This window comes from Phacochoerus africanus, chromosome 15 (assembly GCF_016906955.1).
Source record: "Phacochoerus africanus isolate WHEZ1 chromosome 15, ROS_Pafr_v1, whole genome shotgun sequence".
Taxonomy (NCBI): Eukaryota; Metazoa; Chordata; class Mammalia; order Artiodactyla; family Suidae; genus Phacochoerus; species Phacochoerus africanus.
This window is the reverse complement of record NC_062558.1, coordinates 18,553,200-18,580,163: the sequence shown is the minus strand read 5'-3', so window position 1 is coordinate 18,580,163 and position 26,964 is coordinate 18,553,200.

Here is a 26,964-nt window from a genome sequence, read left to right as displayed (position 1 = left end):
TATATCCCTGTGAAATCCAAACCATCTCAATTATTTTATCTTTATAGTAAATTTTAATATTTTTAGTACCATTTCCTTTCCTTTATTTTCTTTCTGTTTGATAGAAGTGTCTTGATTATTAACGGGCTATTCTAGGCATAAAAATTTTTTTGAAATAGTGTTTCGTTAAAACTTTTTGTTGAGTTTCATTAAATCTGTAGGTAAAGTTGAAAAAAACATTTATACTTAATGTTTCTGCATATATTTGTTGTTAGGTGCCTCCCTCATCATGTTTATTTTTGTTTTTTGTTTTCTTTTTTAGGGCTATACCTATGTCATATAGAAGTTCCCAGGATAGGGTCGAATTGGAGCTGCAGCTGCCAGCCTACACCATAGCCACAGCATCACCAGATCCTTAACCCATTGAGTGAGGCTAGGTATCGAACTGCATCCTTATGAATGCTAGTTGGGTTTGTTTCCACTGAGCTACAATCATCATTTTTCTGACAATCTGTTTGAACAGTTGGTTTCTTTTCTTTTCTTTTTAATTTTCTTCAAGCATATTTTTTTTTATTTTATAATGATTTTTATTTTTTCCATTATAGCTGGTTTACAGTGTTCTGTCAATTTTCAACTATACAGCAAGGTGGCCCAGTCAGCGTGAAACAGGCAGTTTGATTTTCGTGTGTGGATCCAGACCCAGCTGCCCTGCTCATTTTGGGAGATATGTCTCCACAGGGTCTCAAGTCTGTGCATCTTCTTGGCGGACACTGAATGATTTTGTTCTGAACTGTCTTCTGAAGGATGTCTGGATGGTGTGAAGTCTTGCACAATAGAGCCGATAGAGTTGGTATCTTCTGCTTGGGCATAGGGTAGATTTCACTGCCCAGGATGATACAGCTAATGGCTCCTTCCCACACAGAGCTTGTGCACATGTGCTTTCAGCCCGTTGAACACTGAGGGCCCCTGAGTCTGGGAGTCCTCAGTGTGACACAGAGCCACCGGCTGCATGGCGCCCACCTGGATACCATCTCCTGGGATTTCTGGGCATGGCTGAAGTCATTATTGCCATGTGTTCTCATCCTGCAGCCTCATGTCCTGTTGGCAGTAGCCATAACTAAATTTCATGTGAAACCAATGGAACAGAGCTGTCTCAGGCCCTGTGGACACATTAAATAGAGTGGTCAGTAGCCTAAGCCACTTGTGGGAAAATTTGCTGAAAACAGACTGTATAGAAATGAGAAGTTGGTATTATAGGGTGATAGTTCTCTAGGGTCTCTCGTGAACAGGTAGGGCAGAGGGGAATTGCCCACCTTTGTCTCTCCCATGACTTAGCCCAGAACATTTCCTGTTGGAGCAAAGTGACTGTGGCGTGATCTTTACGTACAGTTCTTGTTTATATATTTGTTTATAATCAGTTAACAGTACTTTGATTTCCAAATTTCAATCCCTTGTTATTTTTGAGGGCATACTTAAAAAAATATGTTTAGTAGGTGCCTTTATGTTGTTTCTTTTTTTTTTTTCTTTTTTTTCTTTTTAGGGCCACATCTATAGTATATGGAATTTTCTGGGCTAGGGATCCAATTGGAGCTGCCCCAGAGACTATACACAGCCGCAGCAACACCAGATCCAACCTGCATCTGCAACCTATGCTACAGGTTGTGGCAACGCTCGATCCTTAACCCACTGAGTGAAGCCAGGAATCGAACCTGCATCCTCATGGGTACTATACCAGGTTCTTAACCTGCTGAGCCACAACAGGCACTACCTGTGTTGACTTTTAACTTCAGTGCAGATAACATTAAGATTTGGTGAGGTGAGTTTTATAGCCCAGGATCTTTTCAGTTTCAACAATGATTCCACAAATACAAAAAGAATACATTTTTGGACTTCTTGAGGGTAGTATTTATATATGTCTGTTAGTTTAGGTAAAGTTTGTAATTTGCTACCAAGTTTTCTATAAGCCTTAGTGATTTGATTTTACTACCCGATCTATCAATTACAGAAAACGTATTGAAAGTTTTTCATTAATGTGGATTCGTCTTTTACAATTTAATCTAGCAACATTTGCTGTTTATATAATGAAGTTATATTAGTAGATTGAACAATATATCACCATGAAGTGACTCAGAAATTCTATTTGTTTAATATTAATATAGTTATATTAACTTCCTTTATGGTAGTGTTTGTATGATTTATTTTTCTTCATTCTTTCATTGCAGATTTTTTAATTTGGCTCTGTGTTTAGCTCTGCTTTTTGTAAGCAGCATGTATTTTTACTTTTTTGTCTAGTCCAGTAATCCTTTTTCATCTGGAGCATTTATTCCATTTATATTTTGCATGAGTTTTTTTTTTTTTTTAATCTTTTGTCTTTTTTTTTAGGGCTGCGCCTGTGGCATATGGGGGTTCCCAGGATAGGGGTCGAATTGGAGTACCACAGCTATAGCAATAGGGGATCTGAGCCGCATCTGTGATCTACACCACAGCTCACGGCAACACCAGATCCTTAACCCACTCAGAGAGGCCAGGGATGGAACCCGCATCCTCATGGATGCTAGTCGGGTTCGTTAACCACTGAGCCATGACTGGAACTCCTGCATGAGTTTTAATAGGCTTAGGTTTAAATATACAGTCTTGTCTTGTTTTTGACAGTTGTCCTGCTTGTATTATCTTTTTTCCTTCTCCTTTCTTGCCTGATTTGGGATTAGTGGTTTCTTTAATTAGCTTTTTATTGGTTCTTTTGATCATTTCCCTTAGTAATTTTATTGTAGTTTCAAAAGTATTTTACCAGTAATTTAAAAAAAAAAAACTGCATTGTGGCTACTATCTAGATCATAATAAAAGCAATTCTTAGTATATGGTAATTAATTTTTATCTTTATTTATTAAATATTTCCCATTGTTTATTAATGTAGTGAGATGCAGAGAGGTGGCAAATAAAATTACATGGAAATATAATTACAGGAGGGAAGGGAAGTTAAAACAAATGACTTACATTCAATAAACTAATTTAGGAAGCTTAAGTTGATCTCCCAGTAAGAAAATGTTTCTCTCAAAGAGAGTCACCCCACCCCACCCCCAAATCAAGTTCCTTTTCATAAGGTAAACTGTGCTGATGGAGCATGCCCTCCAGGAATATTTGGGATGCAGGGAATTCCTCATTTCCCTTTTCCTTCTCATTGTCAAGTCCAAACCAGTCACTGAGTATTTCAACTCAACTCGGAAAGAAAAGGAAATATTTGGTCTCATTGGACCTGATGGAATAGTCCTATGAGGCAACGGTTAACCACTTTGAAGTAGGGAAGTTTTGTTTAAACCCCTATGTTAATGAATTGGTGGCTTTTAGCTTGTCCTATCCCCCAACTTCTTCCCTCCAGCTTCTTTAACTTCTGCCTCCTTTAATAAAGGTGATAAACTGCTGATATGCTCTACTAATTCTTTTATCCCTAAGAGTCTGTGATGATTTTAGCTAGAAGTTTAAAAATATATATTTCAAAATCAAGAGAAGTTTAATTTTAGGTGCCATGACACAACTGGTCTTCAATTTATGAGTATCTGAATGAAGAGAAATCACTAAGTTTGGGGCATTCATATTAATTGTCATAGTAAATCCTTTCAAAATATACTAAAATGTATTTCAGTTGGATATCAGCAAAATTATTTTTAATTATTCCCAACCTAGATTAAAAACAGGTTAAATGTAATCTGTCTTTCTAAATCTATATATTTAGTTTAAATTTATTAATGTATTAAGTGTATCAATTAATAGATTTATAAATTTATTAATTAAACTTTATTATAAAGTTCCATAAAGTTGCTCATTGAGAACCTCAGGTAAATCAAATATTTGAACCTACTGGCAAACTGTCCTTTCTGCCAACTCTGTTTTGTTTTAAAGGATGGGGAAAAAATGAAAATGAATTTAATCCTGTGGCTCCCAGCTAACTGTAGCCACCTGACGCTAATGGTGACGTTAAGCAAATCATTACATATTTGAACAAAATCTAGTACTCTAATATTTACAATTCTGTAGACATCTTTTGAGACTCAGTAGCAAAACTCTTCAGATATTTCTTCCCAGAGTTTTGATTATCTTTACATCAAAGGTAACAGGATTCTACTGATAAAGTTTTTAAAAAAAAAAAAAATCTTTAGTTCTATTTGAGGTAGTGTATGCTCATGGATATCAAAATGTTTGATTATTCTTAAAGAATATTGTATTTGTTCCTTTTTATTTATTTACTTATTTATTTATTTATTTTGCTTTTTAGGTACCCAAGGCATATGGAAGTTCCCAGGCTAGGGGTCAAATCAGAGCTACAGCTGCCGGCCTACACCACAGCCACAGCAACCTCATGGCAACACCGGATCCACTAAGCAAGTCCAGGGATTGAACCTGCATCCTCACAGATACTAGTCGGTATTGATTCCACTGAGCCACGACGGGAACTCCAGGAACATTTTAAAATTGCTCCTTTGTGCACTTCTATTTGGATATATTTATTTATAATGTATGTTATAAATTACCTATTGCATTAAGGTTATCTAAAATTTTAGTAATAATGGTATTTTTACCTATAGAAGAAAATTTGCGAATGGTGACCATTCATAAAATTTATATCAACTTTATCAGTGCTTTGTCATGTTGCAAAAATCATGGCAGTGGAAAGAGACAAGCGGCACTCAGAGATGCGGAATAGCCAGGTTTATTCAGCACCCGTGCAGGCTCAAAGGAGTAGCCTCCAGAGTCTGAGCACCAGGTCTTTGTTCTGGGTAGATTTTATACAATACAGACTTCTAGGTCTTGTTTTTACCGCACAAGCAGCCCGACCCTCCACCTTCCCGGAGCAGACAAAGTTCTTGCCTAGGAAGCTGAGCAAGCAAGATTACAAAAGTGAAACTGAAAAGCAATGCTTGGCGCTCAGTTTGCAGGGCTGCTAATAAAGACATAAGGCACGTAGTTGCTACAAGATTACAAAAAGCCTGGTATAGGGAGAGCAAAACTGTCCTCAGGCAGTAGCTGCCTCCTCAGTTTGGGGGTGTTGTTTCTCTTGAGTCACACTGATGTATTATAAAGCTTTTAAGTGCCTAGGGGTTATAATGTACTTGATGTGACCCTTCCATACTAAAGCAAGACCATTATAAGTTAGGCTGATTATATGCCATCCAGAAATCATCCTAAAATTTAGCTTCCTATGCCTTATGAAAAAGGATGACCATTTAATGTCATCCTTTAGGAAAAAGAGGTCTTAAATAAAAGATGTAATTGAATAATATAACTGAAATGCCAAATTTAATATTATCACTGGCATGCAAATAATAGCACATCATTAGATTTATTTCAAAATATTAAATTTGTGTTTAATAAAATTAGGTTTTCCAAAAGGAAAGTAAATTTCTTGTATTTTAAGCACATGAAAATTAAATAGAAAGCCAAATCGTAACTCAACCTTTCATAGTCTTGAATATCACCAAAAAGTGCTGCTAAAAGAAGTATATTGATATAAATGAGTAATATGGCAATGCTCTAGGGTTTTGATATTACATAGCTAATGGAGGTATTTATTGGCTTGACCTTTTGTATATTAATTTATCTTGTCTATAATGATAGTTGCAAAAGGTCAATCTTTTGCATCAGATAATCATAAAACAGCTTTTTTTTAAAAATGTGCTTAATTTCTTATCTGAACATTTCATTAACTTATTTCTAGAATTTTTTTCTGAAAAAGGGATGTTAATCAGCTCTTTTTTAAGTTAACCATTGTAAGGTTAACACTCTTGTTCTTTATTCTTGTTCTCTGTCTCTCTGTCTGCTGGTATGGTACATGTAGAAGAAAAGTAATGTGAGTTTTATGTGGTAAACGGCTTCTCAATTGCAAATGCAAATAAGAAAATTTTAATCCCTGTATTGCTTTTGAATCATATCTGTGCAAGTTTATCAGACATTATAGAGAATGGAAAAATAGTCAAAAGTTCATGAAAAACAGTTTTGAATGCATAGATGAAAGGTTCTCAAACCTTGGAATACCTAAAACAGTTGTTTAAACACAGCTTGTTGGGGGTTACTGAAGGATGTCAGAGGTAGGATCTAAGAATCTACTTTTCAGAAAGTTCCTTGTTGATACTGATATAGTTAGGCTGGGGGAAATTATCTGAGAGCTATTGTAAAACAAATACAACATTGTACTTTAGCTCTGACTACTTCATGAACTAGGAAACAGTCATTTACAAATGAAGATATTTTTGACCCAAAGCAGTGATTGTTGGTAAAGCGTTCTGAATCTATGTCACATTGCTTTTCTTTTTTATTTGAGATGAAACATAAACCAATAGGGCAGTGATCCATTTATCGTCTTTCAGCTCTAAGTCTGTCTTTCTTTACTTTGTTTCCGATGCCACAGCAGCACCCTGTAACCCATCAGTTTTCCTTCCTTCAACGCAGAGCCTGGGGGTAGTGCCCCTGGAGCCCTCCATGAGGTTCTGCATCACTCTCAGACCTTCTCCACCTGGCAGCTGCTCCCACAGAACCAGGGAGCCATCCCCTCCCTCCTCCCGGCTCCCCCCAGAATCTCCCGTGGACTCACTTCCCTTGCTGAGCCAGCCAGTTGTTCCTGTTCCCACAGTGCAGTCCTGTCCTGGGTGCTCCTATGAGGGCCTCTTTTGTTCAGCTCCTCAGCCTAGACTGTCACTTGCTTTACTTAGAAAGCCTATTTGAATTTTCTTAGACCACTTTTAGTGTTCCTTACCTTTTCTGTTACTTAGCTATTCATAAATTACGTTTCCTCTTCAGTTAACTGCAGTGATTAAGCACCTGATGGGAACCTGCCTGCTATCTCCTGAATGATGTATGGTGTCTTCTGGTGTCTGAATGAAGCTTTATTTATCTCCCTGCGCATCAACTACCTTTTCTTGTTTCACCAGTGAACCTCCCTGTTGAGAGTCTCGTGTGTGTGGAAGGTGTGAGAATGGATAGACTAAATACAGTTTAGGACATTCTATTTTAAAATAATAGTTTAGAAAGCAAATGAAAGACCAGATCTTCAAGATTTTTGAGGTTTCAGTAAAGTTCTGGTTATTTGAAGGATTTGTAGGGAGATACCTGAAAAATGTGTGCTTGGTGTAGCAGGTAAGAAATTGTGTCTTGTGTCCAGTCAGCCTTGCTGTGTTTTGCTGCCCTGAGACCCTATTGACCTTTCTTCTTGGTCATTGACCTGTATGGGACTCTGCTGAGAGGAGGTGCTGGGGGACTTGGCCGCTGTGGAAAGTGAACTTACTCTGCCTTGCTTTGTTTCCTGGGCATTGGCTGTGAGATTGCTGCTTAGCTCTTTCCTGTTAAGCATCGCACTCTCCATCCTGCAGTACCATGCCATTCTGTGCATTTTCCCCTGTCGCATCCTGAATGCTGGAGCCACCCCTCCCCCCCCCACTGAAGACATCACCTTGCTCCATGTCAGAAATGCGTGACCCCAGGTGCGAGATCAGCTCCAGGGGTTCAGGGGCTCCTCTGCCAAACACCTGCCTCTGGCTGGTGCATCTTCTCCCCTTTGTTCCAGCAGCCCTAGGGCTTGCAACTGCCTTCCTGGAGTTGTTTTTTTGTTTGTTTGTTTTGTATTTGTTTTTAAGTGATAACTTACTTTTTTTTCTCTCCTAAGTTATCCAGTTAACAATTTTATACCTGGTTAGTGGTTTCATATGTTATTTTTTTTTTTCCTATTCAAAGTGCTGGTGAGGTTTTGTTTTGTGACAGGACCTTCATAAACAGAGATTGGTTCCAGGAGTCATCCCAGGAAACAGACTCTGAAATACAGTGTTTTGAATTCCTTTGGGTTTGCCCTTGTGCTCTGAACACAGTGCTGATGGCCTTGCAAATTTGAAACAGGGTACTAGTGATCCATGACACAGAGTGTATCCTGATTAGTCAGATTTTCACCCCTTGCTCACACTGTGATGAAGTCTCCACAGGAACAAGGGCCTGGGGGAACTAGGCATCCTGCTCAGTGACAATGAATAAAAAGACCATCATGTGGGATGTGTTCTTTTTGGGGCACTGAAGCTATTACTGAAAGGACAAGTTAAGTATGAGCTCTTTAAACTCTCCCTCAAATTACAGCCAGGGACGCAGAATATATCTGTGGTGATTTTTGAAAAGTTTGCTTTTCAGGCCTACTTCTACTGAACATTTTTTAAATGTAATTTTTACTTGTTTTACTATGTAATTTTACAGTTTTAATACAGTGTCTCATCAAGTCCCCTATGAAGTTTAGTGCATTGTTTTTAGTAAGAAGTTCGAACCTAATACTTTTTTTTTTTTGTCTTTTTGTCCATTTTAGGGCTGCATCCATGGCATATGGAAGTTCCCAGGCTAGGGGTCTAATTAGAGCTACAGCTGCTGGCCTACACCATAGCCACAGCAATGCCAGATCCAAACTGCATCCGCAACCTATACCACAGCTCACGGCAATGTCGGATCCTTAACCTGAGTGAGACCAGAGATCGAACCCACAACCTCATGGTTCCTAGTTAGATTCGTTTCCACTGCGCCACAATAGGAACTCCCTGAACCTAATACTTTGAATTAGGACATTTGGTTGGAAGCAGCTTTACTCTTCAATGTTTGAGCATAGCCATGCTTCCTTTACACAAAACACAGTCATAATCACACCAAGAATCCCCATTCTCTTCAAAGTATACCCTGAATACTCAGACCCATTAGAGTCATAACTAGGTGTATATCCTAGTATTTTCTGGCTGAGTAGGAAAAAGTCTAATAGAAGAAGAAATAGTTTATATACCAAAATAATTCAAATATTTTGTTGATTTATATTGGATAATCATGAAGAGTATGTGTGACAATGAGTAGGATTAAAGAGAACATGAGACTTGGCTGAATTTATCAATATGGATGTGTTTACCAGGCATTCTGGATTTAATAGATTTGGTCATTTAGCTGCAAATGGCCCTGATAGTTTACTGATTTGGTTGACTGAAATTTTCACTCAACAGTGGCCTATGCTTAAAAAATTTGTATGCTGGAATGTTTCCTGGTATAATGCAAAGAATAGAATCCGAAGTCTTAGGCGATAGGAAGGTTGGAGTGGGTTTATTACCTGTAACCCACACATTAACATCATACACTCCATCTGACAGGAGGGCCCAGAGGACGTTCCCTTTCTAAGGTTTTGAGGATCCTTAGCAGCTTGGGTACCAGTCTCCCTGATATGCTCTGAGATGGTTCTGCTCTGACCAGGGGTGTGGCAGTGGGAGATGCTGTCAATCATAAAGGCTCTTGAGCTTTAGAGACAGTAGGATCCTGGGATAGCAGAGGCCAACTGCTTCTCCTAACTCCCTAAGACAAAATGACCATTGGGCAGCATTGGTAGTGCTGCCCGCACTGGGCAGCAGAAAAAAAGCATGATTAGAATTCTCTGATGCACAGGGAGTTCCCATTGTGGCTTAGCAGTAACCAACCTGACTAGTATCCATGATGATGCAGGTTTAATCCCTAGCCTCACTCAGTGGGTTAAGGATCTGGTGTTGCCGTGAGCTGTGGTATAGGTTGTAGATGCAGCTCAGATCCCGAGTTGCTGTGGCTGTGGCTCTGGCAGCTGCAGCTTCAATTTGACCCCTAGGCTGGGAACTTACAGGTATGTTTTGCCTCAGGTATGGCCAAAAAAAAAAACAAACCTCTGATGCCTAGATATTACAGTATCACAGTGATGGATAATTGATGTCTATGCCAGTAGAAACAAAATAGGTTAACCATCAACTGAAATGTCACCAGATACATAAAACTCCAAGACTCATGAACAGAAACTGAATTTGAGTTGCCCAAATGGGTATTCTGATTTTCTTACCAAACTTCCAGAACTTACATCAGCTCACAGACCAAGACTGTCTTGAGTGAAGGGGAAACTTAGTTCCTTTTCATTCCCCAAGCATATATTGTGATGATCTGAGGTCGTTTTCTGAAGTGGTTGTGGATTGGGGTAAAGGAGATGCCCAGATCTTTGGGGGTTTGCTAAACACTGCTTTGAAGTAGTACTGATTCTTGAAGCCTCTAAGTAAAATTATGGTCTAGGAATCAGAGTGTGGGCACATAGTGTTTAAATGGCAGAACTTGGCTGCAGTTTGCATCATGTGGACCAGGTGGAATGGGCTTAGTTCTACCCTCGGTGCTGAATGTACAGTTGAACTAGAGACAGTTGGGGGCAGCTACAATTTCCACATTGGTTCTCTGGCCCAGGAGTGATGGCACTTGGTATGAAGGTATACAGTGATGGTCTATAATGTCCCTTCCTTACAAAGCTAGGAATGTAAAAGCAGTGCTCTGTCCCTGGAAGAAAGGCACACATCTGTGCCACCTTCAGAGACTTGGAAGCTGCTGTGGTGGTGATGACTACTACCTCCCAGTGCATCTCCTCTATTCACCTGTGCAGAAATCATACAGGCTTTGCAGAATTACAGGCAATTGTGAACTTAATCAGAGACCCAGCTTCAGCTGCTCTTCCAGATGCAGGCAGCTGGAACCTGATATCCAGCTGTTTACCAGGCAGATGCTTTATTCACAGAGGTTTCACAGGAAATAGGACAAGCCAGAACAGTTTGCTTTTATCTTCACCTTTTTCCTTGGAAGTACATCATTTCTCCTGCTTCCTTCCATGCCATAATCTGGAAAAATCTTGCCCATCTGCAGATTCCCAATACAATTACACTGGATCACTTTATTGCTGCCATATGCTGTTGAGAAAGTGGCAAGTACTTTAGGTGTCATGCATAGTGTGACATTCCTGCCGTAGACGGGATAACCCCGTGATTTTCAGGGAATTCTCGGTTTTTTGCACCTTGTACTGCTTAGCAGAACCAAAGAACCACTGCCTAGGGAGCCACTTTGGATTTCAGAGGAAGCACATAACATATTAAATGTGCATTTAGACCCATTTACCAGATAACTTGTAAGGCTGGCAGTTTTGTGGAATACTTGTGGACTTATGCAGTATCTTCCTCATTTTATTACATAGTTCTGTCTGCTAACGCTTTACTATTTTCACATCAGAAAAGATGCAGCAGTGAATTCCACTTGTGTGGGATTTGCTTACCATTATTGCCATCACGGAGCAGCAGCTAAAGTAATAGACCAGTGGAATGACCTAGTAGGGACTCAGTTAGTGCCTTGGGTGTAGAAAAGACCCTGAGTACATAGGGTTCAATCTTGCAGGGTTCAGTATATGCTTGAAATACAGATTAGCATCTCTTCTACAGCCCAGATACACACTTAGAAAAAAAAGACTTGAAAATGAAAATAACTTCACCCACTATTAAGTTAATAAACCAATTGTAGAAGTTTGGCTTCCACAAGTTTGAATTCTGCTGGTTTGGAGGTTTGGGGTCCTTGGGGAAGCATTCTCCCACCAGGGAAAATCATTTAATATCACTTATATGTGGAATCTATTAAAAATGTTATAAAAGAACTTACTTAGAAGGCTCTTTATATTTTCAGATACCTGTGATTGAAAGAGATCTTAAGAAATTGCCTGTGTCCCTTACTTTGAAGTAGTCCTGAATTGCATAAAAATTTGTAGCATATATTTATAAAAATGGTTTCTATTGATGATAGACCAGATTGAAGAAATCCACTAAATTGACTGAATTGAAAATCCTTTGCTAATAAATTTACAACCATAAGCCAAACAGATTTAGAATATAAAAAATGTTCAAACCCAAAGAACTTCATTTAATTTCTTCACAATAATTTTCAGACTATACTGAGCTAGTCCAATTTTCTAGTCAATCAGAGTCCAATTATATTTAGATGAGCTATAAGCTATCAGAAATAACTAGAGCTATATCCAAATATATGCTTCTGAAATTTGCGCTGACGTGGGGACCTAGTTCAAAACCTTTAAACTGGCAGGTTATGAAGTACAAAGTCAAACTATTCCAAAAAAAAAAATGTGGGCAATGTTGAAAGCACAAGGAAATCAATTTTATTATGTCAAGTATGTATATACATGTTGTAGAGAATTTCTAATTAAATCCTTTAATGCTTTTTTTTGCTCCGTTTCATTTTTCCACAACTTTGAAGAATATCTTTGAACATTATTAAAAGTGAAATGTAAATGCTGTATCTTTAGAATAAATGTAACTATTTTACCTAAGCACTAAATTGTATAAATGATTTATGGGCATCTGATCTGCAACTTAATTTATATACTTTCATCCATCTCCTATAAGCATATTGTCCTTTGTTATTATTACAAGGTCATGTGCACAATATTTCTTTATAAAATCAGAAAGTTATTAGGGAGTTGGTAAGTTATGTTACATTGAGTTGTACCTGAGGAGAATGTGACAGTGCTCAAATACATTCATTTGTATGCAATGAGTTGTATACCATGGTTTTCCATAAGTATTATTTCTAGAAACTGTTTGTTCTGTATAATTGGAAACAAATTCAAACAAAAAATAGCCTTAAATAATTGCCAGCTCAATATAATAATATTAACTCATCCTCTGTTTATAACTTCTTCATATGAAAAATTTATCATTGAGAAAACCAATAATAAATATCTGGCATTATGCATCTCATTGTATATATATATATATATATATATATATATATATATATATATATATATACACACATCTATATTTATATCTGTGTGTGTGTGTGTGTGTATATTCACACAGAGAGTGTTTTGAATTTATATAAAATACTAAGGTTTTATTTGGGGACTTCTGTTTTTCTAAGATATTTGAGTATTTAAGTAAATATTTTATTTAAAATCAAAACAGTGTAAATATTCTTCTTATTAAAGGTAAAACTTAAAATTGAAAAACTTGTTTTATCTGATGAATTTGACATTATAGAATTTAAGCTACATTTAAATTTATATTTTATATTATGGATACCATAATAATTAGTATATTTTAAATGCAGCATGTTGCTTTAATGTCTTAAACATTTTATTGAATTATATATTTGATGTACAATTTATATATTACATATGTACAAAGTAATGAGTCACAGTTTTAAAGCCTATTGGCCATATTCCCTGTGCTGTACAGCATATCTTGTAGCTTATTTTACACAGCATAGCTTGTACCTCTTAATCCTCACTCCTACATTGCCCCTCCCCTTTTCAGTCTCCCCAGTGGTAACCATTAGTTCTCGGTATCTGTGAGTGTTCCTTTTTTTTGTAATATTCACTGGTTTGTATTTTTAGGATTCCACATATAAGTGATATCATATGTTGTTTTATTTCTCTGACTTACTCTACTTAGCATAATGCTCTCCAGATCCCTCCATATTGTGGCAAATGGCAAAATATTCATTCTTTATTATGACCTAGTAGCAAGCTATTGTGTATATATACCACATCCTTTTTATTCATTCATCTGTTGATGGACAGTTAAGTTGTTTCCTTGTCTTGGCTGTTGTAAATAATGCTGTTGTGAACACTGGAGGGCATGTATCTTTACAAATTATTACTTTTTGTTTTTTCACAGATATACACATAGATGTGGAATTGCTGGGTCATATGGTATTTCTATTTTCAGTTTTTTGAGAAATCTCCATACTCTTTTCCATGGTGGCTACACCAATTTACATTTCTACCAATAGTGTCGGAGTGTTCCCTCTTCTTCCACATCCTCTCCAACATTTATTATTTGTGTCCTTTTTGAAGACACGTTTGAGGTGACAGGTATGAGGTGATATCTCACTGTGGTTTTGCTTTGCATTTCCCTGATAATTGGCAATGTTGAGCATCTTTTCATGTAACTCTTGGAGAGATATCTTCCGTATGTCTTCTTTGGATGGTGTCTCTTCAGGTCTTCTATCCAGTTTTTGATTAGGTTGTTTGTTTTTTGGATGTTGAGTTTTATGAGCTGTTTATATATTTGGGAATTTAACACCTTATCAATCATACCAATTGCAAATATTTTCTCCCATTCAGTAGGTTGTCTTCATTTTGATGATGGTTTCCTTTGCTATGCAAAAATCTTTAAGTTTAATTAGGTCCCATTTGTTTATTTTTGCTCTCCCTTGCCTTAGAAGACAGGTCCCGAAAAATGTTGCTATGATTTCTGTCAAAGAATGTTCTGCTTATATTTTCTTCTAGGAGTTTTTATGGTTTACTGTCTTACATTTAGGCGTTTAATCCTGAAATCCTGATATCTTCTGATTTAAACATGATGTTTCAGCCATTTTAATATGTTACATATGGAGTCCTGGGTGATTATAATAGATCCAGCAGTTATTTAAATCATAGTTATATTAAAAATATTGTTAGCAATTTAAATGTGGTGAGTTGATGCTTAACATTTTTGTGTTGATCTCTCAGTTTCACTAGTAAAAATCACTTAAACCTTGCATTTAATGTATGTTGTCAAGTGAACAGAGGAAATGCTGTTTTTACTTAATTCATCAGGAAATTGGTAAAGTGAAGAACATCAAGAAAATTCCTTTGGCAGTCACTGCCAAGTGATGTTTTAATAGAAGACAGCATAGTGTTCACAAGAATCTTGGATTACCACTGAAGAAAAACACATTTTTATATTTAGAAAACATGTTTATAATTTACCTTGCAGAATGTCCCATTTATTGAATTTCTCTGGATATTTGTCCATCTCAGATATAGTGATGGCACACAGGAGTGAGGCAGTGGGGGCTCATCCCACCACAGGCCATTGGGGTACCTCTTTTCTTGCAGAGAATTTAAAAACAGTAGACAGATGACTATAATTCTAAGTTTTCACCAAATGATGGCAATTCTAGAGACTGATGGAGATAAAATACTCCCTTATGTAAACTTTTTTTGTGAATCTAAGTTTTAAACATTTGCTGACATTGTTGAATTTTAATTATACACATGCAGTTACACATGTATAAACTTCAAATCAGCACTTTTCAAAAACTTTTCTTTTAGTAAACACTATATTTTACCCGAGGTTGTTACTTCGAAGCCCCAGTTGTACCAGTTATAGACTCAACCATCACATGTGGATCCAGCTGCTCGCCTTCCTTTGGAAAGAACTGGAATTCTTATCTCCACATCCTGTGATTGTGCGTGGTTCTAGGTTTAAAGAAGATATGAAAAAAAAAATGATAGAAAACTGATTATAAGGGAGGAAGTCATGATTTATCTTTTTATTTCTATCATGTTTTTCTAATGATTCTGTTAGAAAATTGATACATTTTGTTTAATATTTAAAACAGTGACATAGGGTATGATCAGCAAGAAGTAATAGTTATTTGGGGACTGATTTTTTTTTGTTTGCACCTGAAATATTTCACTGAAAATAGTATTTTTATGTGGAAATTTATTCTTTTAAAAGTTTAAAAATGTTAATTGTGGGAGTTCTGGTCTTGGCTCAGTGGGAACAATTCAGACTAGTATCCGTGAGGATGCAGGTTCAATCCCTGGCCTCGATCAGTGGGTTAAGGATCTGATGTTTCCATGAGCTGTGATGTAAGTTGCAGACGCAGTTCAGATCTGGTGTGGCTGTAGCTGTGGTGCAGGCCAGTGGCTATAGCTCTGATTCAACCCCTAGCCTGGGAACTTCCATATCCTGCGAGTGCAGACATAAACAAAAAAACATTAACTGTTTAGAGGGAAACTAAATAATATATTTAGAAAAAAATATTACTTACTTGACATGATTGTTCTGAAAATAATCGTGCTATATAGAAGCAGGTGGTGTTAAAAATGATTCTCTTGGAATCAGATATTCTGGGATCACTTCTGATCAATGGTAGAGGGAAAAGTTAATAAACATAGCATACCCCCCCCCCAAGAACTTAGGGAGACATGAAGAAGAATCTTAGTACATTTTGTATCCCACAAAAGAAAACAATATCAAGAAAAGTCACATCACTCACGTGTAACACTTCACGGTACACACTAAGATCCCCATAAATGAGTTCCTTTCTTCCGAGTCAGATGCTTTATGTCTGTTCAGGCAACTAGCATCTAGTTTAGTGTCAGATGATGTTTAAATATATTAGACATCTTACAAATATTTGGTTTAAATTTTAAATATCTTGTATTTTTTTCTTAGAGTACATTGTCAAAGCAAAAGCCACGTATATGAGGATATTAGATAATCCATATGGTCAATTTGTTTAATGGCCGAAGAGGAATACTGAACTACACTTGTTGTTTCTTGTTTGCATTCTAAAGTCTATAATGTCATACCTTAACTGTTTTGATGAGTATTACTTAATACTCAGCAAGCAGTTTGTGTTAAATAAAATAAGTAATGGTAAAACTACAAATGAAATAAATATTATATATGTCTCTAATTTGGACTGATAAAATGATGTGAAAGGACCTGCATAAAATAAAGAAAAAGGTAGGTAGCCTACATATTTAAATATTTATTTTTATGATTGATTTTTTTTTTGTTATTTAGTTTCTCATAACATCAAATCTCAACATAATATTAGTATCACAGAGTGAAATCCCTGGTTGATCAAACTATGCGATATATTTTGCCATTTCCTAACAATAATCCTGACATATGAATAACTATTTATAAGAAGACTTACAAGAAAATTTATCTCAATCTTTGTAACTATTAGAGAAGACATCCAGAAAATTCTTTTTTTTTTTTTTGTCTTTTTGCTATTTCTTGGGCCGCTCCTGCAGCATATGGAGATTCCCAGGCTAGGGGTCGAATCGGAACTGTGGCCACAGGCCTACACCAGAGCCACAGCAACGCGGGATCCGAGCCGCGTCTGCAACCTACACCACAGCTCAAGGCAACGCCGGATCGTTAACCCACTGAGCAAGGGCAGGGACCAAACCCGCAACCTCATGGTTCCTAGTCGGATTCGTTAACCACTGCGCCACGACGGGAACTCCCAGAAAATTCTTTAACAATATTTCAGTGTCATCCAGAGAAGACATAAAAACTTTTATTTAATCATTATTTTAAATTTCTATTAATACCCTTGAAATGTACTCAGGGAATTTACTAAGGACACTGAATTAAGAGTGAGTCACAGCCAATATTTATTTCAATTTCAAGGGACCTTATTTTATATTCAGAAGCAAAAAATAAATAAATAAAATTAATGAAGCCATGAGTAAGACATCATACATAGCAAAAAAAAAAAAAAAAGACAACTCTATAAATAGAGTAGCCTGCATTAAAAACAAGTGTTATTTATTTAAAAAAAAAAAAGGAGCAAGAAGATTTATGAACAACATTGTCAGCTTTAAATTGGTTCACTTTAAAATCATGAAAACAATGATGTTGGGATATTGACTTCCAGCTTGTATGACTCACAAGTTTATTTTTTAAAGAGTACCTTTGGTATATTACCTCATAGAGCATTTCTAACAATCCTTTACCATTTATAAAGTTGATATAACACCTGCATTTGCTGTTGAGGAAACTCTGGACATCTGACCAGCCCAAAGATGTTATTGCTAATTGAGCAGAGCCAAGACTGAAATCCTGCTCTCTGACCCTCAGGAATTAGGGTCAAGGCATCTAAGGAGCATATACCTGTCTTATCTGGACTTCAAAGATAAATTAAATTTGCATAAGGAGGAAATGAAAACCATAACAAAAGTAATTGAAATATTAGAAATTCATATCAACATAAAAATATGAAAGAGCCATATTGAGAACAAAAAGAGTGTGGAGCAATGTATTATTTACCATAGTACATGGAAATCCTTCAGACTTTAGGAAAAATATACATCTTTGTTCATATTCTAACTTAGTTTTCCTCTTCTCACTCCTAAAATTGATGATTGCTTATTTTTCTATTTTCTTTATCATTATTTTTGATTTACCATTTTGTAAAAATGAGACTGAATCCCGAGAATGAAACTTAGAAGCAAAACTAAAAGAAGAACTCATTGTTATGCTTTGTGAACACTCAATACAAGATTGACTCATAGGCTACCATACTTAAGGATGAAACTCAGAGCTGGGATGTAAGGCTGAGTCCAAAATCGTAGGTATTGCTGTTAATTCATTTCTTCAAATAAAATCATGTTTAGCTTCTGACATCTAGAAGATAAATCTGAAACAATGGAGTCTTGGATCCTTGCCTGGTTAAATCGGGCTCAAACTCAATTGCTCCATTTATTATCCTTGATTTTGTCCCGGCAGTTTACAAAGAAGTGCTGCAGCCTTCTCTCTCGCTATCAAGGAAAAACTCGTGTAACCACCAGAATTAGAGGCCAGGAAAGAGATTATCACATTTGTCTCTCTTGAGCCCAGCAGAGGAAAAATTGACAGTGCTAAGGGGGGCAGTTTTGATGGAAACTTATGGAATCCCAATGTCATTTTGGCACTTGAAACTTTAGTTGAGTGAAAACAGGATTGATTCACTTCCTTAAGTGGTTCTCCAGTTGGTCTGAAAGATTGAGACTAACTGCTAAAAAAGGGAGCAGCTTTCAGAATGGATAAATCTGGCTTAAAAGATTTGCAGCATAGTTTTTCCCCCAAATGAAAAGATTAGAGTTTAAGGGATAGACAAGACTTCACATAATTTAAAAACCCCTTTTCCCCTAGAATCAGGACATATATAAATTTGGTGATTAAAGATTATATTTGTGGTGTGATATCTACATTTTATACATTTCTTGCTCTAAAATACATTGAAAAGTAATACTAAAATTTGTTATAACATTACTTTTTATATGCTCAAAATTACCTGGTTGCCTTCTACAATATGACAGTATTGTTAATAAAATCATACAGGTTATTATTTGCCTAATATTGTCAAAGAAAAAAAACAGCATATTGTTTAAGAAAAATATAGAGTTAAATAATAATTATTAAAATATCAATGCTATTATTTTAATAATTACTTTTCAAAATCTGGTGAATGTTACTTTTAATTCTATATGGATAAATTAGTATTTGAATCAAACAATAATTCTAATTTTTAGCATTCGCTATGAGAGGCAAACATTTCCAGAACCCTTAATTCTAAAGGAAATGATAAATCCACTCTGCTGAAGGAAAATACATACCATAAAATATCTTTAAAATTTAATCAATAAATTACTTTACATGATACTGTAAATTATAATGTAGTTTTGGCTATTAGCTAAAAATAAGAAATTATTATAAAATTTCCATTTGCCAGGCATGGTAAATTTTATTTTTATGATTGGGGGCAAAGTGAATTAAGATTTTAAAAAGCTTTAAAAAAATACCCAAATGGTTTTTCACCAGAATATGTTGAATCAATAAAATAAGCAATAAAGGAGTGGAAAAAGAAAAAGGCAATTTTGCATTGCTTGTATGCCTATTCCTTGGAGATTACAAGCTAACTTTAAAATAACATCAGGAAATTCAATCTCTGCTTTGCTGTCTGTTCATTTTCTCTTTAATTACTGAATATAGTTATTTGTGCTCAGTGGCAAAGGTGAGCAATTCAGAGGTTACTGAATCAAAGAATCTTGGAATATTAGATCACTTCCTCTGAAATTACATCTGAGGAAATTAAAATCAAGACAGTACAGAAACTTTAATAAAGTCACTGAGAGAGGAGCAGAGTTAGGGATTAGCAACTTTCTGACATATATTAGAGAAGAGTTTTTTTTTCATTAGCAAGAACTCTCATTTATTCATTCTAAAGCATCTTGGCAATGTGATATTCTGAGAACTACTTATATTGATGATACTAACATTGGCTCATCTAAGTAGGAAGTTGAAATTAATATTTGGATAATCAAAGATAGCCCCTTTTGTTTGGCAATGAACCATTCAGCAGCCATTTTCAAGTTTGTTCATATCACTAGATAATACTTTTTAATGAAGCATTTATACATTTACAATCAATCAACTGTTTTTTGATGATCTATTTTTTGTCCACCACCATGATAGATACAGTATGGAATAAATTAGGCCAGTCTTAAGTATGCCCTTAAATAATGGGAAATTATTAATGTGTCCAAATTAATTTATATATAACTATATCATAAGTACCATAAAGTGTCAGAATATATGATTTATGGATAAAAATAGCTCATACAATCTCTGATTCTGTATTCTTGTATTGATAAAATAACTTGTACCACCTCTGATTTTATATCCTTGTATTGATCTCCTTGAGAATAGTTTCAGCCCTATCTGAAGGGGTGTCTCCAGAATTCTGTGCAAAGTAAGCTAAGGAGGTTTATCTCTAGTTTGGTATTAAATGGGGGTCAAGTTTGCCCACTTGTTTTACAGTTGCATTTGCAGAGTGAATTGATTGTTTTATTTAGACCTTGATCTATGGTTTTAGAACAATTGAGGTTTTCTAGGCTTGCTTCTTATAAGCTTAAGAGAATTTAAAGGTAAACATCACTAACTATAATGAATATTCATAATGGAAATAATGTCATCAAAACGGTTTGGAAAGGTGAAGGAGATGAGAGACAACACAAATAGCAACACTTGACACTGTCACTATTTTCACCCATGTCTTTAAGAATAGTAATAAGTATATGGAGATCCATGCATACCTAATACATGCAGAGATAATAGTTGTCATATGCCAGCAGTTGAGTTATCGTTGTTGACCCCTGGGAGATTTGCCTAAGAACTTTGTATCCTTTTTTAGGGCCACACCTGTGGCATATGGAAGTTCCCAGGCTAGGAGTCTAATTAGAGCTGCAGCTGCTGGCCTATGCACCACACACAGCAATGCCAGATCCGAGCCACATATGCAGCCTACACCACTGCTTGTGGCAACACCAGATCCTTAACCCACGTCCTCAATGGATACTAATTGGGTATGTTACCGCCTAGCCACCACGGGAATTCCCCTGTGTCCTTCTTAGATAAAGGTGTCAGCAGAGCCTTAGAAGTGGGTTTTGCTGCATCAGAGGATTTCTAATGTTATTTGGGGTGGGGACCATCTAGACTCCCCTTCCAGCAACTACTTTTTTATAATGGATTTTTTTTTCTATTTCTCTCAATGCACTTGGAGCCAGATGCTCACAAAGTCTGAATGCCTAGTCGCTCAAGCCTTGGATGTTGTCCTTTTTGACTTCCTTACTTATTTTTTATTAAAACTCACTTGACCTTCTTGGAGTTCCCATCGTGGTTCAGCAGAAATGAATCTGACTAGTATCCATGAGGGTGCAGGTTCAATCCCTGGCCTTGCTCAATTGGGTTAAGGATCTGGTGTTCCCATGAGCTGTGGTGCAGGTCACAGACATGACTTGGATCTGGTTTGGCTGTGGCTGTGATGTTGGCAAGAGGCTACAGCTCTGATTCAACCCTTAGCCTGGGAACCTCCATATGCTCTGGGTGCAGCCCTAAAAAGACAAAAACAAACAAACAAAAAACTCACTTGAACTTCTGAAGATCTGTTGGGTCTGAGGTACTTCTAGGTGTCATGAATTTGGGATCATAGGAAGCACTCAGAATCCAAGCCCTGAAAAACCTTCCTATAAATACCTCTACAGAATGTTTAAAAATGTAAGTGCTACTGGAGTTCCTGCTGTGGTGTAGCAGGTAAAGAATCTTACTGCAGCAGCTTGGATTGCTGCAGAGGTGTGGGTTGATTTCTGGACTAGTGCAGTGGGTGAAGGATTTGGCATTGCTATAGCTGTGGCATAGGTGGGGGCCTCTGGCTTGGATTCAGTCCCTGTTCCAGGAATTTCCATATGCCATGGGTAAGGCCATAAAATATGTGCATGTGTGTGTGTGTATCTATATTTATATATAAATATTATTTTATCTTTTTTTTTATACCTTTTCTAGGGCCGCTCCCAGGGCATGTGGAGGTTTCCAGGCTAGGGGTCTAATCTGAGCTGTAGCTACCAGCCTACGCCAGAGCCACAGCAACGTGGGATCCAAGCCATATCTGCAGCCTACACCACAGCTCACAGCAATGCCGGATCCCTAACCCACTGAGCGAGGCCAGGGGTCGAACCCGCAACGTCATGGTTCCTAGTAGGATTCATTAACCACTGAGCCACGATGGGAACTCCTAATTTTAAATGTTATGTTTATGTATATATAGATATATAAATGTTATATAAATGTTATAGAATGGAGCATCCACAGAATGCAGTTCCTTGATTCTCATCTATGATACTAGACCATTTCAAAATTTCCTATTCCTTTTGGCTTTTTAAAAGGCCAGTAAAAGACCATTTCACAACAATACATCAGTTTGTTATCAAATACTGATTCAAATTAGCAGAGAAACCAACTCTTTCTAGATGGATGAATCTCTTGTAATTTGTAGATTGTAATTGTCAAGTCTGATAAATCAACATTTCTTATGATTTACTGAAATATTAACATATTTACAGCTTATCCACTATCGCTGATTAAAATATCCAGATTCTTGCTTGCATAACTAGTCATCTGTGTATTTTTGTTTTGCTTACAATCTTTGTGCACACACTTTTCACATATTTAAGGCATTTTCTTAAAGAAACACGTATCAATTGTATCCTCCTGTTATACATATTACTATCTTGTTTATGACCACAGCATGGTTTGAAGAAATTTTTTTTTCTCCTTCCTCTAAAAACCTGTTTGTAAAATGGTCTCTGGAGTGTAAAAGGGCTAGATAAAAGTTAAACTAGGTTTGGCAGTCATTTTTAATTTAGAAATTTCTACCACAATAGGAAATGTTAGCCATTCAATATATGTGTCAATACTTACCAATTTAAGGGACTGATTTAGAGAAACAACATTGTGAAGCAACCAAAGTGTTTCAGGTCCTTATATCACCTACTTAGTTGGGATTTCCTTGACTTTAAGTCTACCTCATCTGCCTTTATATTCCTGTCTGCTTATTTATTCGTCTGTGTTTCTACTCATCCCCTCATCTACCCATAAGGCACCATGTACTCCCTGTGGGGCCAGCATTGAAGTAGATGCAGAGGATATAAGAATATGCAAGACAGTATCTGCCCTTAGAGATGCTCAGTCATATGAAAGAGACAGTGATTAAAACTTATTATCTAACCAAAAAATAGGACATTAGGACAAAGAGTTTCTTATGGACTTCAAGTCTATGCCATTGACTGTTTATAATAGTAAACTTAGTAAATTTGTTTTCTAAACTTTCATATAGCAATTTGTCGTTTACACCTTTCTATAGTTTTAGTAATTTTTCAGATTTGGACAAGCTATACTAATTTTAATTTGAATGTTATTAATTCATACTTTAATTTGAATGCAAGATACAGGAATATATTGCTCATTTGTAAATGATTGAACACTGCAAAGAAGAGTCTTATTCTTCCTATAGTTTTCAGAAAAAATGTTACTTTTTTTTTTTTTAAATGGCCTCAGGTGTGGCATAGGGAAGTTCCCAGGCTATGGGTCAAATCACAGCTACAGCAGCTGGCCTGTGCCACAGCCACAGCAACACCAGTTCAGAGCCACGCCTGCAACCTACCCCACAGCTCAAGTCAATGCTGGATCCTTAACCCACTGAGCAGGGAGGGTCAGGAATCAAACCTGCATCCTCATGGATACTAGTCAGGTTCGTTTCTGATGAGCCACAATGGGAATTCCAGAAGACCTGGTCCTTTTAAATAAATAAAACTTTTTAAAAAGATGTCAGTATTGCCCCCCTCCCTTTTATGAGCAAGGAGTTCCTGATGTGTAAAGTGTATGAACGTGTAATTTTTTGATCTTCTAAAATAAATGATAAACAATACTTTCTGTAAAACTGGCTTTGTTGATTGGAATCTTCTTCCAGCATAACACTTAGAGGATCTTCAATCTGATAATTCAAAGTTATGTTTCTGCTTCCATGCTGTTCAAAGTGTAATATGTGAAAATTTAATCATGTTCAGTAGTTGTAGAAAAAGAAATATTACTTATGTATCTATATGTTAGCTTGAAGATTTAAGGTAACATTTCTGTTTGTTAATAACATATTATGGAAGTTTTAATTAAATCCATAAATTCTAGTACCTAAAATATGTACAAAGGAAAATGAAATCGAACTTTCTTACACCGAAAGATACACCTTAGAAATGTGCTATTTACTTTAGATTTTAAGATAGTGATTTTTAGTCAGCAACATAAAAACATAAAGATACTTTATATTTATCAGTTATTAATTTTAATAAATACATTCTAACTTTTTATAAAGTGAATCATGTAAGTATTTATAGATAATGGTATAGCTCATTACTGGATTGTTAAAAATGGAATTCTAGAAAAAAACACAAAATGATCAGATAGCATTATTCCCATTAAGTCTAATAACTTCACTTTGAAAACCTTTCAGAAGCAAGTCAATAGTGATTCTCTGATCAGCTTTGAAATGATTTTTACACATCTGATCCATTGTATTATCACAAGGAAACACTGTCCACCACTTGACCATGCATGAAGTTTGTTTTCTGTAACTGGCTGCCTTAAAATTCTTAGCTCTGTTCATTTTCATTCAGAATTCCAGCCAGAAGCTGATAGCTAGAGGACACTGGAGCACTGGTTTTCCTGCAACAAGAGCCATGTCAAAAATGCTGCCTAAAAAATTGTTTCTGTACCTATTACTCTCCCCACATCAAAGGATAAAGACATAGACAATATAATTCCATTCAGATGGAAGGATGGTTTATAGAAAAACTGTCAGTGGTCACAGAAACAGTGCAATGCATTTATGAATACACATTACAACAACATTATATTGTGGGCCTTTACATTTATTGGTTCCATTCACCTTATGTAAAGAGGCTGGGTTTTCTAATAAGATGAACTCAAACAAGAAAGGAAAAGATGCTATTGCAAACATTGTCCTAGAAGAAAAAAATAGATATAACAAATCAACTTTTAGTTTGTGACCATTTTATTGTTTTGTTATCTATAATAACCTCAAAGTTGTCCTTAAAAAATATATTTCAATTGCATTTATAATGGAATTGAGGCAGAGAGATACTAAACAAGTTACCCAGTGTTATTCACCTTGAATGCCAGCTTCTACATAGAGACTTAAGGAAACCAGCTGCCAAAAATCACATTAAAGAAAGGAATATCCAGGAGATTCTGTCGTAGCTTTGTAGCAATGAACCCAACTAGCATCCATGAGGATGCAGGTTCACTCCCTGGCCTCGTTCAGTGGGTTAAGGATCTGGCGTTACCATGAGCTGTAGTGTAGATCTCAGACAGGGCTAGGAGCTGTTGTTGCTGTGGCTGTGGTGTAGGCCAGAAGTTGCAGCTCCAATTTGACCCCTAGCCTGGGAGCTTACATATGACTTGGGTCTGGCCTTTAAAAAAAAAAAAATAAGAAAAAGAAAAAGAAAAGAAATATTCATGATTTCCAAACACACACACAGACACACACACAGAAAAATACAAACACATAAGCAAATTCATCCCCCAAATGAAATCAATTGAATACAAAACTGAAACCTAGAAGAGGATTGGTGGTTTAACCATAAGCACAGAATTTCTCATCCTCTAAGTTCTTTCAACTAATGCAACCCTAAAATACAAACAAAAAATGTCCCACATAGAACACATTCCTTAAAATTGATATATAATTTACATATAACATTATATTAGTTTTAGTTGTACTGTCATGATTTGATTTTGTTCAAAACAATCCACATTATGTCAACACTCTTCAACATATGTTATACTTTTTTTGTGTGTTGTGATGAGAACTGCTAACTATTTAAACTTTCGCATATACTGTACAGTCTTATTAACTATAGTCCCTCTGCTATACATTATAACCCCATCATTTATTTGTTTTATCGCTGGAAGTTTGTGCCTTTTGAAACCCTCCACCCACTTTGCCCACTCCACCCTCCCATCTTTGGCAACTATAAGTCAGTTCTCCATCTACGAGCTTATACCTTTTTACTTTGTTTCATCATTTTAGATTCCACACATAAGTGAGATCATAAGGCATTTATCTTTGTGGACACTTTTTTACAAATGTGTGTTTTATATATGCATATATCTACCACATCTTATCCATTCCTTTGTCAATGGACGTTTAGTTGTGTCCACATCTTAGCTCTTATAAATGATCAATTATATGCCAACAAAATTAAATTTTAAAAAATTTTACATATTTATGTAGTATATTACAAACATAGTTTACTTGTTTCCATTATGTCTTTCCTTGATGATCTTCCTTTTCAAATTACTTGAAGAATATATGAAGCCATTAAATCCAAGTTTACTGAGTGATAAACCAATGAGAAATAAAGTAATACATTAGCAAGCGTTGTTTTCCAAGAAAACACTCTTTAATTGCCCTGCATACAATTGAATGATGCAGAGTAATTTGGTGGATTAAGCACAGTTTAACATCAATTGATAAACATTGTAACAAGGATTAAAATAGTGAGCTTAATTCCTTCTCAGTCTTATATAATCAGAGGATTGGAATGTATTTTTAACAGTAACATTGTAGAATGATGGATGAAGGAAAAAGTAGGAGCCCAAATATATGATGCTAAGTTACTTTTCTAGGCTTGAAATATCACACACTATATATTTTCCTGTTTCTTTTCATTCCAGTCATTAGTTAAATCCATCTGCAAGAATGATTACTTTGGTGATATTTCTCCTGTTAAGAGGAGTCAGAGTTGTGTGTGTCAGGGTGTGGATATGTTCATGCATTATTGAAAATTTTGAGGAGTATGTATATGAAACGTAATATCATAAGGAACGTAGTTCTAGTCTGGTGGAGTTAAAACTGCTTCAGTATCACTGTGTCAGCACTTTTTATTACCTGATGCTAACATTCATATTTTAATTTACTCCAAATTTTTTCCTATGTGCAAGATTGTCAGATTTTTCTTCTTTTGTATCTCATCATGCCCTGAGCTGTCAGATACTAAAGCCCATGGATGTTATTTATTGTAAAAATGTACTTATTTTCCAGCCCTTCCACTAAATTATGAGCTCACTGAGGGCTTTCTTATCTTTTTTTTTTATCACATGATGGGATGTACTCGTGGGAAGACACTGTCCTTGCATTCTTATGAGAACTACAGTATTATTCCCACTGCACAATCATGGCCTTCAGGCTCTG